Source organism: Neopsephotus bourkii, unplaced genomic scaffold (genome assembly GCF_033783945.1).
Source record: "Neopsephotus bourkii isolate Nb327-2 ecotype Australia unplaced genomic scaffold, CSIRO-AGI_Nbou_v1 NB_804, whole genome shotgun sequence".
NCBI lineage: Eukaryota > Metazoa > Chordata > Aves > Psittaciformes > Psittacidae > Neopsephotus > Neopsephotus bourkii.
The window spans coordinates 796185-812926 of NW_026901300.1; the positions used below are offsets into that span (position 1 = coordinate 796185).

General features: G+C 42.0%; 1 long non-coding RNA gene across 1 annotated transcript; it reads right to left on the minus strand.

Annotated features, from left to right (window-relative positions):
• Window positions 1–2433: 2433 nt before the first annotated feature.
• Window positions 2434–15176, minus strand: LOC133213383 (uncharacterized). Its single transcript, XR_009725801.1, has 3 exons — window positions 14259–15176; window positions 5734–5885; window positions 2434–4959 (listed from the first exon to the last, which is right to left on the minus strand). It is a non-coding gene; the product is annotated as an uncharacterized LOC133213383 (long non-coding RNA).
• Between the last annotated feature and the right edge of the window lie 1566 nt (window positions 15177–16742).

Here is a 16742-nt window from a genome sequence, read left to right on the forward strand (position 1 = left end):
CACATTAACAGAGCAACAGGAAAATCCTCCCCCCAGTCACTGCTTTGGAAAAAACTACACACCAAAAATTGTGCTGCCTGGAAGAAAAATAACCCCTTGTTGGCTCATACTGGGGTCAAGCTGAGGGCCCAGTGCTGCACGGTGCTGGAAGGCGTGTGCACTCAGCAATACCAGGCTGAGTTATTATCTCACAGTTATTATATTGCACAGCATGGAAGTCTCTCGGGAGAGTGGCTCATGTACACTTTGCATCCCTAGAAAGCAGGGTGGGAATTTATGAGGGAAGAAAATAGGGTCTATAAATTACACAAAGGACCTTTAAATCGAGGTATAGGTTTCATTACTGGAGCATGTCACAGGATGGTCAAAATTAAAACCAGCTTCTAGAGAGTGGATTGCATTTAACTTCCCATTTGCGGAGAAAGAGAAGCAATTTCAAACATAGCATCTATTAACTGGGCAAGTACAAGTATGATGCCAAATTTGCATCAACACAGTAAGTGACCAACATGTAAGTTATCATCCACCTCTACTTTAACATTTCATTTTGCTTTCTAAAATGTGATGATTAGAACACTGCCTTAATGCCATGACGGATTTGAGAGCCAGAATCTACCTATTTTACTAACACCATAGAAAGCATGAGAGAATGCTTGTGCAATGGCTGAGCTCCCATATGCTGCAGCTGAAGAGCCAGAAGAGAGAAGAGGTACCACTGAGAATGTGAGCAGAGTTCAGGGCTTTCCCAACTATGTGGGATAAAGCACAGCAGACAGCCCTACCCACATGCAGAGCATCCCAAAGTCCTGCACTCATCAAACCCCATCACACCCACCTGGTGACACCAGATCCTCCAGAGATGTCCCTACAGTCTCCCCTATTTCAGCATAAGGACCTGCAGCAGCATGAGGCACACCAGCTCTTTGCTCACCAGATACCCGTGCTCCCAACAAGCACCAAACAATCCTGGAGAAATTTCCTTATCTTACAGACTTCCAGTGTTGTTTTCCTGTTGAAAGCCAGAGCTCCCTGTGCTTTGCTGTGACGCTCCTATGTAATGAATTATGACACCTTTGTGGTGGTACAGAAAAGATGGAAACATACCTATGAATGTGCCACCAATCCAGAAACCAACCAGAAGGCAGATCAGAAGAATCCACAGCTGCACTAAAGCAATCACTCATTATTTTCAAGTCACTAACACAATTTTTGGAAACATGCAGTTGGGAAGCCTGAACTTCCCAATTCTGTCACCTGAAGGGCAGAACTCTCACCTGTTCCAAAAAACAAGATGCAGGTTTCTTTCCAGCTCAGACCTTCAAATAGAGCTGGTGGTGCTCAGACCTTCCTGGAGTGGAAGATGCCAAATCCAAACACAGACACTTCCATTTGTGTGCCTATTCTACCACGCTTCTGCTTGGAAAGATATCCAGAGAAAGGAAAACATATTTCCACGTTTTAAAATTTGGAATGGCTTTTCATTCCCAAATGGCAAACATTTTAAATCATGGGTACAATATTTAAAACTATCCAAGACAAAAACCAAAATGTCTCATTCAGGCTCAGGAAGAGGATTCATTCTGCCCCAGAACTACTTTTCCCTTTCACTATTTTGCTTTCTCAATCATTCTGAACCAACCCTTGAGGTTTGGTCTGGAATAAAAACACATCTTTAACAAGACACTTATTCATGTAGGGTTCATCTTCCTCTCCAGCTGTAATTCCATGTCCAGCTCATGGAAGTGGCAGCTTCCTTCTTGTGGGACAAAGTAATGAGACAAAAAAAAAAAAACCAGGCTATGTCAGCTTCAGTTTCTTCTATCCTGTAGCTACATATTTGTCCTTTGAGTCATGATTCTTTAACTCCAGTCCTCACACCCTGGCCTGGATTTCCACATTTAATGAGGTTGCAGGCTGCTGCTTCTCACTGTTATCCTCAATCAAGTTTTATTGATTACTGGGACACAGCATCAATGGAGAGAACATTACAACCAAATGAAACAGCTGCCCAGCAGCTACTGGCACCTTTTTGTGTTCCAGAAAAACACTCACCCATATTAAAAAACAATGTCATTGCCTCTCCTGTTCAGTGCTGCACACTCCTTGCTGTGCACTCCCCACTCCATGATCCTAGACTGTACTGTAATCCTGCAACCCTGTCACTCCCTTTCTGAGAATCTGCTTGATGTGGAGAGAATGAACATGCATGTTTGGAGATGCTGAGTGAAGAGCTGGGGGCAGGAGGATTGCTCACGCTCAGTTTGATGTGGGTAGGTAAAAAAAATGTAGTATTTTATACAGCTTCTTTCCCACTCAGACAGAAGGAAACCTGCAGAAGGCTGAAGAAAAAGCTGGTGAAACCCAAGGGTTACTTATCTTGCAGTTATCTATAACCAACTCAAGAGTTAATGGCAGAGAAACCCCCTGGCCAGGTACTACCATAGGTAACATGCTTGCAGAAAATTAACAGGTCAGAAAAAGTGACCAGCTACTCTCATTATGAGGGATTAATTTAAAATGTACTCAATATTCTACATTAAAATCCAAGGGTTAAATCAGCTAAATTATAAATCCTTTATGAATGGCAGTTTAAGTATTGTCAAGGTAACGCTAGAACAGAAAATAAGAGAATTGGGGAATTTAAGATACAAAATGAAATTGTGCTGGGGGGACTGAGCTAATAAAATCTCTGCTAGGTCTTAAATGTTCATTATTCTTTAGAATGGGTGTTTGAATGAAAGCAGGGTGAGAGCAGGGACCAACAGATGTGCATTTCCATGAGCAGTCTTGGAAAGGGAAATGAGTTTGTTTGAAGCCAGGACCCTGTTAAACACAGCAACCCGTTAAGATACGGGCTCTATCCCACCACACCATTCTTCAAACTCTTCCCATTCTTTTGTAGGTATAAATTGCAATTCCTCAAGACAGTTCTAAGTAACCAAAGAGTTACTGCTACTCTATTTCTACCACTTCCAACTCTTCTCCTTATTGCTAAGAATTACTTTTGCCATGGGATAATATGTGCCTTGGAAAAACATGCTTCAAAGGAAGCATAGTTGAACTCCTCATTCCTTGATCATAAGGTTCCCTATTGGATTGCATATGATTAATGACTAACTGTTTTCTATGAAGAACAAACACACAACAAAGGGTTGTCTGCACAGAAAAGGGGGGAGGAACTTCCATAATTTCCTGTAATTTGTGTGTCTCAAGCCATAAGGAAATGGATCTCTCCCTGTGCACCTCTGCAGAGCTACACAGTTAATAGTGAAGGAAAACATAACTCTACATTTCTTCTTCATGCAATTACAGGGATCTAAAAAGGATAATCATATCTATGCAGTCCAGCATGACCAATCATTACAAGAGATAGAATAGCCAAATTAAACAAATACATGAAGTCTACTACAAAGGTAAGTGCATGTTAAATGTACCAAAGTCCATATAATTTTCTTGATTACTTCACCCACCTCTATCTACCCCCTTCCTTAAGCTTCTGGTTGTTGTTCTTAAGAAAGCTTTAATTCTGCATTGCTTGCAGACTGTAGATACTGTGTGTTCCTTCCTGTCACATGTGGTTGGTGATGATGTTACCCAGAGAGAGATGCAGGTGAAGGAGCTGGCTGATAGTGCCAGTACTCCCATACTTCAGACAGAGGCGACATGGACATGCCCAGCCTAGATTTCAACTGCTGCCTTCAACTTGAGAAAAACAAAGCAACACAGAGCTCCCACCACTCCCAACCTGGCACTGAGGGACCAGCCAGCAGTGAGCCCAGTGTACACCATGAGGCTCTCCAAGGTACCAGCCCAAATCCACCAGTGGAAGCCCATGGCCATGCTTCCCTGAAGTATGTAGTCAGGATCAGAAACCCAAGAAGGCAGCAGACTGTGTATTTGGAGACTGCTTCAGTCTTCGAAGGTCTTGTCCTACCCTTGGATGTCTTGTAAGTAGGGGTTACCCAGTACTGCCAGCGAAGAGCATCCTGCTCACATTTTGCATTCCCTGGGAATGCAGGTCCTGATCCTTTTGTGGAGCTCCCCAGTGCTTCCACAGTGGAAGTGATATGTCTGAGTTTCATTAAACGGGGGACATTCTTTAGCTGTCCTTGTGAGAAATGGCAAGCCAGAGCTTAATCAGGCACTGACTGGGGATGTTTTCCAGCTGGTACCACTCACACTCAGCACTAGGCTATTTTGTTAAATTTCTCTGCCCTTTGTTACTCTTTGTTCAGAGATGGTTTTACCATATCTTTAAACTGCCATTTAGTGATACAGCTGCAAAGCTCATGTGCTTATCTTCTGGTTTGCAGCTTTTTTTCCCCTGCTTTGTTTTTCCCACAACGTACATGTATTAGCAGCTTTCTCCTGAATTTGCCTTTTTTATGTGTGCATTAATTCCTAAATCACAGTGTGTCATATCCTTTCAACTGCTCATTAATGTCTTTATAACTATGATATTTTATGGCAATTTAACTGTGGAGATTACAAATAAAATTATCAGCTAAAACCAGAATGATTAGTAAACCAAGATAAATGCTGTAAATTAATCATCATTTCATACATCATACCAAGATTTTACATTTTCATGTTACTATGGCAGATGCAAATTGTTGAGGTGAAAATTGTTGTAGAAATTTTAACTATAACAAAATATCAGTCCTTAAACACCAACAGAACCGAGATGGGGAGTTTCCAGCTAACCTTTCAGACACACACTTTCATCCAACAACAGCCATTTTGTAGTAGGTACCTGCAGTTCCTCTGTCAGTTCCTATCCCTTCATTTTTCAGCTGATGCGTTGAGGAGTGCATTAATGACTCAGCACTGCGGCCACTGCTTCCTTCAGTTAGACAGGAAAGACTAGAACTCACTTGTCTGTAGCCTTTTTGGGACAGGACACACTGTTCCTTCTGAGTTTCTCTAGGGCAGCCTTAGATGTGAAGAGAACATTTTCTTCTGCGAAAAGAAATGAACAAAATCTTTTCATATTATTTAATACAGATGTGTACCCTACTACTCTCTAGCACAAGCCCATACAAGCCTATTCCTCCCATGCCCAACTAGAGAAGCACACGCAGTCCCTCCACATTTTAAATTATACAGCACTGGCTCAGCTAGACAGAAAATGTGCAGGGTTACTTCCAGACAAAGATTAATCTTTCTTTGATATATTCAATACTTCACATGCTCCACATTATCTGGTGAGTATATATGCCTTGCCTTCAAGAATGTGATGTACTATGCCATACATCATGGTCTAATTTATTGAGTGCACCTCTGCAGCATGCACTGCATATCCCTGCCCAGGGTCAGGATCCGGTGCCAATCTTCAGTCCTGGTTTTCCCAGCCCTGGGACTCGGCTCTGAGTGCCAGCACTGCCGTGGTGTGTACAGCCAGTGCCGATCACAATGTGTACTTGCACAGTCCAACACAGCTTCCTTTCAGAGCAGGTGTACAGTCAGCATAAAGCTGAGCCACAAACAACCCACTACACTCATTAGAAGCAATATCCTGGGAAAAGCATGCAATAATAGGAATGGTGCCACCCCAGCAAGAGCCACTGGAAGAAGCAAAGCACATGCGCAGACACTGGCATCCAAACAGACTCTGCTGGCCTTATTCTACAGCTAGGAGAGTCAAGTTCTCCACTTGCCACACTCACCTACTTGTATGACCGCTATCTTTTAAAGACAAGGAAGTTGAGAGACAGAAAGATGACCCTAGCTCACCCAAATTAGCTTCATCTTCAGGGAGATTTCCATGGAAATGGAGCAGAACAGGCTTCTCGTTCCTACACCAGATCTTCTCAAGACATCTGCTGTGTCCAGCACTCTTCCAGTGTTAGAGTCACAGGCCAAGAGGTGTTAACAGCCTGTGTGGTCTGAATGGGAGGAAGAAAAAACAGATATAAACACCAACTTTTACATGCAGTTCAGTTTGTTATATTGCAGACCTGGGGCTTCTGCAGAGAAGCAGCCTGGAGTACTATCTTACAGTTCTTTGCTATAACCACAGCACAAGTCACCTTGTGTCACGTAATGGACATACAGTAGTGTGATTAGAAGGACTAACCCCACATGTGCCTCCTTTTTCAATGTGCATATGAGCACTGTTGTCTATAGCTCTATAGCTGCACTTAAATGGAAGCATGCTGCATAAATATTGATACTTGCTGTGATTAATATCGCTATTTATATTAGCAATGAATTGGGTTCACATAAAAATAATTAGCACAGCATGCCTGGGTATTATTTGCTCCTAATTATATCACAGTTCATTTCACCAACAGCAATGTGTCACTAAGTCAATAACAACCAATGATTAATACACAGAATGGATTACCTTAAAATAATACCCTGGGTTATGATGGAATATTATTAGGAAGTCCCCAGATAATTGCTTTAGGTGAGTTCCTGACTGGAGTCACCAATACTAACGTAAATTGTAAGCACAAGCATAAAAAAAAAGAGATGTTACTCAGCATTTCTGTTTGGTCATTTTGTGCTTTTATCTTTCCCCATCATTTCCTTTCACACACAGAAAGTCAAGGGTGACCCAGGGTGACAGTGTGCACCAAAGCACTGGCACTACCATCAGCAACTTGTCATCCCAGCAGCCCTACCCCTCACTCCAGGAGCAATTCAGTGTCATTCAAATGACTCCATGCCAGAGCAACCAGAGCCCTCCACTGTCACTCTGATTGCTCCAGTTATACTCTTAGAAAGCACCTCCCAGAACACAGACTCAGGCAATTACACCCCAGTCACACCACCCAGGCAGCAGCACAAATATAACAAACACGTAATAAACCCAGCCAACAAAACCATCCCCAGAGTCCGCCTCCTACATCTGCCCAGCCTCACTCATCTCCCAACTCCCTTGAGCAAGTCATTTAACCACTCTCTTTGCCATCTGGAAAGCTGGGACGTTGCTGCTGCCTCAGTACTCACAGGCTATCAGGAGACTTTGTTTACTGGAGTTTGTGAAGAAAACTGAGATATTGGGATGCAATGACTTGTCATGGTCTCTATTGTGCAAGATGCTGGCTCTGGCCTGGATCCAGCAAAGCACTTAAGCACTTGGTTATTCCTTAAAAAAAGTAGAGCAACTTTTCCACTAAAATTATCACAGCAAATATATTCAGAAGAGCTTAAAAAATAGCTTAGATGAAATAGGGCCATTTGATACAAGTCCTGATTCCAAGGCACAAGAAGAATGGCTTCATGTTCTGAAGAGCAGTCTTTTCACTTCTGGCTTCTGATGACACCTGCCCCATTTAAACAGATGAAAGTGGCCACGTGTCAACACTGGAATCAAAAACTTTGACAGATGAAGATTTACAGCTCGTTTCAAGAGAGCAAATAAAACTTCCTTTTGCTCATCACTTATTAGTGGAGACAAACTTGGATGTAAGTTAATACTTCTCGCCAATCTCTGTCAAACATACAGCCAGCTAACGAATACTAAATATCCCATTGTATATTGCACACCCATAGATCAACCCAGCCAGCAGGAACACACTCAGCGTCTTTATGGTGTGCTACTGCCCTCATGTGTAATAAACATTCCTAACAGGGATCTGGAACTGAAAAATGCTGCCTTGGATTTCATTAGCATGGTGCTGGCGCAGTGTCATGGACAAAAACATCCTGGTTCCCTGCAGCTGAAAACCCAAATGAGAAATCAGGTAAATATTTTAGCACAGGGATGTCTGGCTTTTCCTTGCCCTGTTAATGCCAGGACAGCACGATCCCTTCTCATTTGTTCTATGGTAACTTCTACAGCTCAGACAGACATTTGTGACAATCTTGTTATAATAGATCTTGAGACAAGGTGATTTATTTTTTTTTAATAGTTCAACTATTTTTTAGGTACAAAAATAATCAAAATTTGAAAGTTCTCAGTACATTGGCTTTTTTAAAAAATACATCTGAGAGTAATATTGTCAACATTTTATGAAAAGCAGGTAGCTGGGAAAATGAGCTTTTAAACAAGAGGCTGAGCATAGTTCAGAGCTCTGAAGATGCCTCAGTGATGGGTACAAACATCCAATGAGAGAGAAAACATAGAACTTATCTCTGCAGAAGCAGCAGAGACTCAGCTCTGACCAATCTCTGTGTAGCAAAGATTTCTCTCCAAGCAGAAAACACAACTAGTTTCCTGTCCTGTCAGACCTTCCAGATGCTGCTCACTCAGTGGCCTCCATCTACAGACACAGCCAAAAGTCAAAATAAAGACAAAGTCAGGGAATCAAAACCACCTCGAGGTAAAAAATGACCAGGTCAATAATTTCATTTTTATTTCAACCAAAAGCAACATTTCCAGCTTTGAATGTTGATAACAATGTCAAGTAACAGCAAATAAGCCCACTTGGTCATTTTAGAAATGTTAAAATAGGACATATTGAAACGAATCAAAAAGGTATTACTGTAAGAAGTCCACTACCTTCTCTTGCCTACAAATCCAGCTTCAGAATCAGTGGGTTCCCAGCGCTGGCCTTGCAAACCACAGCACAATGGGGACAGGGACACTTCCCGCCTGGCTCTCACTCTTTGGGCATTAGCACAAGCTGTGTGCCAAACATGCACTAAGAATGCTTTGTGCCAAGCTCCCAGGTGCAGTCCCAGGTTCAGCATGTTTCCAACGACTTGGGAAGCAGCACAGCAGAGCACAGCAGCTGTCCTCCTCCCCAGGATTCCCAGGATTTAAGAGCATGAACTCCCATCACCAGAGCTGGAACTCTGCTGCTGCAGCTGACCGCACAAACTAGCTCAGCCAAGAAAGCATCAGTGTGCAAGCACAAGTGGGTGAAACATCCCTGTGTTCCTGATTTTTCCCAGGACACAGGATGACCCATTTCTTATTCCCAATTCATAGAAACTTGCCTTTTTCCAGCAGAAGATGGGGACTGAAGAATCCTGTTTGCACTTGTGATCCTTTCCAGAAAAGGAATCCAATGACTTGCTCCACCTCTTGGTTGATTCCACAGAGCCCTGTGCATCTATGGCCTTGTTTAAGGGAGACACTGATTAAGAAAAGTTAATTTACCCACAGGCTGTGGAATATCTTGCACCTCCGCAGGAAAGCTTTGAGAGGTTTCACTGGAAAGGAATGAAGAGCAATATTCTGCTCAGATCCTCAGTTCAGGCCATGAGGGAAGGTCTTCAACAGTCACTGTAACTGTGTGCTTCAGTGTCAGCACTTCAAGAGCTGGAGTTAATGCTGTACACATCTCTGTTGCAGCTATTCTGAAGGGGAATACTGAGTGTGAGCCCTCAGCAGGTTACACCAGAGAGGGCTGTGTGCTCACTAGCACCTTCCAGCCTGACCTGACTTCCAACAGACCAAGGAAGCAGAAGCTGGTCCCAGCCTCGTACCTTCCACTGCTTACACCGAAGGCATACAAGAAATAGAAAACAAGTACATTGAAGCTCAAAACCAGAGTCTCATCTTCTAAGAAGCTTATTATGGTAGTATCTCACCTGGCAAAGGGCTTCTCTGTGTCCTTTCCAACTAGCAGGAATATTCCTCTACATTCCTATTTCACTCCCAGGCTCTTATCTTTCAAGATGAATTAATGCTTTGATTCAAGATTTATTTCCCAATGAAAAGCTCATACCTAGAGCAAGTCACAGTGCTAATGAAGACCAGCACATCTGCCAGGTAGAAGGAGCTGCACACTGAAGCCCAGTGGATCACCACAAAGCATTTCAAGACATTCAGTTCACTGCCTCCATCGTTCAGACACACGTATAGCAGGGAAGACAGATGATACGTGGTTACCCACAGAACTTTATTAACACATTCAGGCTTATGGAAATCTGCAGGCTAAGCTTTTTCAGTTTTTCTTTTTCTGTTTTTTTTTTTTTTTTTTTAAATAAGATATTTTCCACTAACAAAACTGATTTTTAAGTATGGAGCAGTCATTTGCCAGGTTTTCAAAGCCATCTGTTTTCAAAGCCTACCTTCCTTGTTGTTTACCACAGGCTGCCTATCTGTTTTAACAACCTCCACTGGGATTTCACATACCTCATTATGCAAAATCACTACTTATGCATTCACTCCAGCACTTGTCTAACTAATCTGCACTCATAACACCTTCCGTAGAAGATGCAGCATCCCTCTTCAGAGGCTGCAGATCAAAAACAATAGTAGCTGGTGTCATAGCAAGACAAAACATAGCCTCCTGTGTATTACTGTTGTGATACAGGCCCTAATCCAAGGCTGCTTGGAGCTGCTAAAGTATAATAAAAAAATACCATATCACAAGAGATTTGTATCATATTCAAGATAAAAAGCATCTATTTTTAATGTTGAGACTTCTGCTTTTCTTTGTCGAGAGGATTCTAAGTATTTTGGTCTCCCAGTCCTCATTCCCCAGCAATCTGATGAGCACCCTCAACCTACTCTGAAGTTCTTCATGCCCTACTGCTTGGTTCATATCCAGGCACCATGTGCTTTTCCTGCCAGTTTTCCATATGTAACAGGCAGTCCTAACATCTGACAGAGCTTAAGCCACTGTTTAGAGCCTCCCTGCACCCCTCTTCTAGATACCTCCGTATCATCAGCAGTTCATTGACAACAGACCTTCCCAAGTGCTCTGGTCTATCCTGTCAAGGCCTGCTCAGGGACCCTTTAGCACACATCACTGACACAATCCATCACAGTAAGAGCTTGCTGGGGGATGCTTGAATTCACGGCTTATTAACACAATAGACTATAATGTCTGGTACCATTATGGCTGGCTGTGTCACAGAACATCCTCAGGTAAGTTAAGAAGCAAAGAGAGAGAATGGGAGAGGAAAATAAATTCTCTCTGTTGTTGTATCAGATCCACTGTGTATGGTATTCTCCAAGTAATTATAAAACCCCAGAATTTATTGACATTATTTTCTTTAAAATAATCCATTAGCTCATCCTTCTTGGACAATGTGGCTATCATCTCTATTTGTCTGTTTGAGAGCTAAATTAAATGCAAGACTTGCCATTCTTACATTTTTCAAACCCAACTCTAAATCACAGCTGTAATGACACTACTACGGGCAAGATTTAACTCAAATTCAAAACGACAAAGTGACTTTAAATGTTTATCTTACATGAGGAAGCAAAGGGAATTCCTCTTGAGCAAAGTACAAGAAATTTAAGCTAGAAATAGAAAAAAGTGGAATTTCATGGTTGAGTTGTGATTTCCCAGAAAAAAATATAATAGAACAGCCCTATAAAAGACTTCAGATCTATGAAACTGGAAGTGTTTTCTGAGTGAGGTAAGCATCCCATCACTATCCCATTTCAGACATGTGAAAACAAGAGATTGGAAACAAAATGAGACGATGGACCTTTCCAAAACGTGGGCATCGGCTCTGGCCCCTGACCCATGTGCAAACACCATAACCCTCCTCTCTGCCACCCTCACCTCCACTTCCAATCCAGGATGCTACTGCCTCAGAGTCTCAAAGAATCCCTTCACTCACTCCTTTTGCATAACACAGCAGCAGCAACATGTGCCAGAACCAGGGACTTCCAGGTTGGAGCACAGAGTGGCAAAGGTGATGTGAGGAGAAGCTGCCCACTTAGACAGTCATGGGCAACAAATCAGAGGCAGAAAACCAGATCTTGCTGGAGGGCTGGAGGTCGCTTTAACAGTGTGGGAACTGGCTGTGATTTTACCTGCACTCAGCAGGGCCCAGGCAGCATTGCCACATATCTGTCAACACCTCCTAGCAGCCTTGGTCCTCCTGAAATCAAAAGAAGCTTTTGTGGAGTGGCTCATGAAGTGAGGCTCCACAAGAGAACTACACGTAACATCCGTGTTTGTATCTCACATTGTGACAGAAACAAACCCAGAATCAAGAGGTGTATTTCTTTGTTTTCCTTAGACACAAAATGGAAATCAACCTATTCACTCATTGTTGCACAACATTTTACGGTTAAATATGCTTTTATTTATAACACCCTTTGTACTGTGAAAGGCTGAATTTATATAGCTGCATTAGCATTTTTAGATGCTATGCAAGAAAACAGATTCTCTTAAACCTATTATTTGGAAACCCTAATTAAGTTTGTATACACCTGTATTATACATCTCCACTAAAGCGTAAATTACTGTTTCTTTTCCCTGCATTTGCTTTAGTTGGCTGTCTATTGTTCCCCACAGCAGAAGTTTAACAAGTACTTGCATTTTGCTAGGTGAGCAGCTCTGACTGTTGGTTGATACAACTCTGCCAGCACACATATTCATAGTAACAGCTCTAGGTGCTTGATCTGCCTTGTACACTTTGGAAAAGCATAAAGTCCATCATTAGGATTAAACACTGTCATGCAATAACATCAGGAGATAGTAGGTATGGATCAGGATTATGCTTCGCTAGGCAGTGGATAAATATGGAATAAAGAGCAGTCCTTGCACGAAGTTGTCCAAATGATTTATATGAACGCCAGCTACAAATAGGATCAGATTAACTTTCAGCTTCAGTAAATATTTGTTTCACTGGAACCAAATCCTCTGCTTCTATAGGCTGGGCTAGAAATAGCAGGCTAGCAATCCTAGGCACACTGCAATTACAACACTTAAGAATAGTGGCTGGTGGCCCCAGGGCAAAACCCCATCAGGGTAGATTACAGGTCAGATAGCTAGCACAGACATGTTCAATGTTTGCATTTAATGCATTCTGGTCAGGAACAGCTCTACTCTTCACTGCACAGCTGGTTTTCAAAGCAGCACAGAGAGCAGAAACCATCTTAGCAGTGTTCTTAAATAGTCCCTTTGAGCTCACTCATAGTGTGATTTAGAAAACTGCTAGAACAAGGATCAGAACTGCACTAAACATAAACACAAGGGAAGTCAAGCTGCTGGAGACAAACATTACATAAAACAAACATCGTGGAAAAAAAAGAAACACCTGGAGGCAGGAGCCTCAGCTCAGCACTGGTGGCAGCATCAGAGCAGCAGCATACAGGGGAGGGGAGCACACCTGAACACAGAGGCCAGGTCAGCTCAGTACAGAGCTGTGTGCTCTGCACTGAACTAATTCACAGAACTAACTCAAACTGCCAGCGTTAATACGATTGCTTTACTGTGTGGTTTAAATTTGGATTTTGCAGCAAAGCTGCAGAGAATTTAATTGACTCCTTTTATAGTTTAACTCTCAGCTACAACATCAATATTAGAAGAGGAAATGTCATTTCTCATTTAACTTAATTTCTGAAGAACATGTTTCTGTAACCTTTGGTATGTAATACTTTTTATTTCAATTGAAAAACATCTCTTTTAAGTGCTAAAGTAGGCTAATAGGAAAGCTGATACTCAGTTAACCCATATTTTCAAAGCAAATAAGCCCTTTTTGCATAAATGGAGGCCATCAGTCAGCTTTGGTCTAATTCCTCTGAACTCAAAAACAGTACCCCAGAAAGGAAGTAACTAGAGAACACTCTATGAAGATTTGAGCTGGGGTCTTTGTGCAGGCAAAGACAGTCCCTGTCTTCACAAACCATGTTACCAGTGCATGGCATTCTCTCGACTGCAGACTGAGGGCATATTTATGATTTTTACGAAGCCAACACTCTACACCCTGGGACTGGAAGCTCTATGTTAGCTGACTTAAATTAAAATATTGAAGCTTGGGTTTTAAATCATGCTAGCAGCTCAAGCTCAAATTCCTTGCTTCTAAGGTTCCAGTCCCATGCGAATATGTAATGCGCCATGATAAAGAACAAGGAAGCAAAATCAGAACATATGTGATTTAAAAGGCACATTGCAACCATTTTAAAACCAATTATCTCTTCTCAAAGTACTAAGGAAGGGAGAAAACCTCCCACTCTAAAGTTTAACTGGACTCCATCCAGCCCACTTTGCCCAGGAATTCAAAACAGCAATGCAGTCCTAAGCTACTTCTTAAGTTGGATTTCTCCTACCTATATTCTCTGTGCTAAGATGGCATCCTTAAAATGGGTATTTAATGAACATAACATGAAGTAAGTTAACATCAAGTTGTGATGAAAAATAGAGTCTAACTTCTATGCTTTTGCAATTACTGCCTCTCAGTTCAAATTTTCTCTCCTTCATTAACAATTGCCTTTAACTAAAGTAACCATAGCAATGCTTTTCAGCCTTGATGTCTTTTGTTTAGCTTGCTTGAAGATGAAGTCACAACATAATTTTCACCCACAACACTTATGACAAACTTCATTTCAAAACGAAGGCATTATTTCCAGTAAGGTATGAGAGAGGAGGTTTCCACAGAAAATAATCATTTACCTTTAGCTTTAAAGAAATAGCATGTAATGTCTGCTAGTACAATGTTCTTGCCTCAATGTTGGAGCTGATTTGAATTCTCCTGAAGTTTTTCGAGTCTGGTGACATATACAGACAGTGAATCAGTGCGAGAATTTGAATTCTGGTTTGCATTAGCAGTTCCTCAATATCTGTGATAGGACAGAGCTCACAGGGTCACAAAACACATTTTGCCCATGTACTTCCCACAGCAACAAGTCAGGAAAAGCAAGCTGGAAAGATCAGTACACGCTGGCACAAAGACCACAGAGGTGAAAGGATTGTATCAGCCATTTCATTGGCTCTAATAAAAGTGCAAAGACGTCTAGCAGGAACCACATGAAATTTAAAAAAGAGAAGAAATCAATTCAGCTGAATTTCAGGAGGGGCAGAAGGGGAATCACATACCAGCTCTCCTTCCATATGGCTCTGTTTGCCACACAGACCCTGAGAGCTATGAGGGAGTCTTGCTTTGACTTGGTTCTGGCTACACATATGTACTCTTTACAAATGCTTAACATTCTACCCCCCAGAGTACAGCACACAGCAAAAATGTACTGGATATTTCCAACAAGAATATTTTAGAATAAATTATAAGAGTGGAACTGCCATCTGGGAAATAAAAAAATCATAACGATATAGAAACCTTTTTGTTTAGTTGAAAACACCTCACTGGTTACCTCCAAACCAAAGGTTACCTTGAGAATATATAAACAACTCTTCAGTCTTCTTTTTAGTCTCTGGAGGCTCTATCAGTCCTATCAGAGTCCTCCTGGGGCTCAGACACAGTCCTTCACAAACTGAACGGTCACTTCAGCTCTGTGTCAGTTCACAAACTGGCTCCCAGTCTCCTTCTACCAACCACAACACAGAAACACAGAGCAGGAATGTTACATAAACTCTTCCTCTCCTATAGGTGGTATGCTGTTATATGATACAAACACCTGCACTCAGATCTAACTTAACCATTGTCTTTATTAATTGCTTCTGTACATAAATTGACTTGTGATTACATTCATGCACAGTGGGACCCAAGAATAATTTATATTACTGGTTGTGCCAAAGACAAATTAATTTTAAGTTAAAGAAACTATTTCCCCCATTAATATTGGAAAGATGGCCCAGTTTTAGTAGTCCAGTACTAGAAATCATTGATACTATCACATTATCATTTGGATCTGATGGTTCTATGAAGCCTCTTTACTGACCTCCAGAAGCTCCTGTTCAGCTGTACACTCACCCTTCAGGCCAGTTCTCTGTTCAGCAGCAGGGTTCTTCTACATATTTAGACGCCTCCTCACTAATCTGATTACTCATCACGGTAATCTAAAACCCACTGTATTAGGTTTAGTACAGGCTTTGGATCAGACCACCACACTGGCAGCAAAACCTGTACAACATATCTGACAGGCTGGACAAAAATTTTGTTGTAGTTTTTGCCAAGGGAAGAGAGATCCAATGACTTTCCAAAGGGATCTGTTTCTCACTCCACCTAGTAAGACGCTTACTACTGTTGAGGCTGCACAAAATAGTTTACTAAGGCAACTTGCTGTTGCCAGTTGAGACCCCAGTGTTTAATCATGATATGCAATCATGCACAATACACAGGGGCTGCTACTACATTTTGTAATTGCACGTGAAACACAGAAGCTGGCAACTGCAACACTGGTATTTAGTTTGCCTTTTCCCTGCAAAGTCCCTACTTCTCCCTCATATGCTGTATTTTTACCTTCAAGCACAAGTGCTAAGTACATTTAATACTGGCAATTCCCCAGGATTGTATTTTTTTCTAATAAATCAGATTTTCTGCTGTTCTAGCCCATTTCTCTCATCTCCTTCCCTCTGGCAACAGCAACGGCAAGTGGAAAGCTGATACAACAAAGCTGGGTTCCTGCAGCAAAGCTCAGTGCCAGCCATTGTTCTTTCTCCACATACCTGCTCACAGTCTTCACATTCAGTGCTTCTGAATGTTTTCTTTCCCTCCACAGTGAAAGATCTGAACAAGCACCCTCTCACCAGACTCAGCAAACCCCCCAAAGCTTTCTGCTGCTGCCACAGTAGGGGGATATTTGCATCTTTCCCATCTCCCACTGGTCAAAAGCTGGTTTCCTAGAAGGAATTGTAAGGATGAAATGAAAATAAAAGCCTGGGGACTAGCTCTGCTCCTTTCCTGCCTCTCTGGAGAACCTCAATAGCATTGTTTCTTCTGCAGCAGTGGGTGATAAGCACCTACATGAATCTTCTAGGTTCTCATACAGAGGGGGAAACTGTTCTCCTATTTCAGCTCCCTTGTAAGGCTCAGTGCTAAATCATGGCCTGCAAGCTTGCTTCACACTGAGGAAGAACAAAACGTAGCCAAAACCCATGCCTTGTCCCTGTGAATAACACTGATAGAGTGCCTGCAAAAGGCATCACCAACTGAAGTGGCCTGAAGCCACCATCTGATGCTGGATTTTGGCTTCTCTGAGG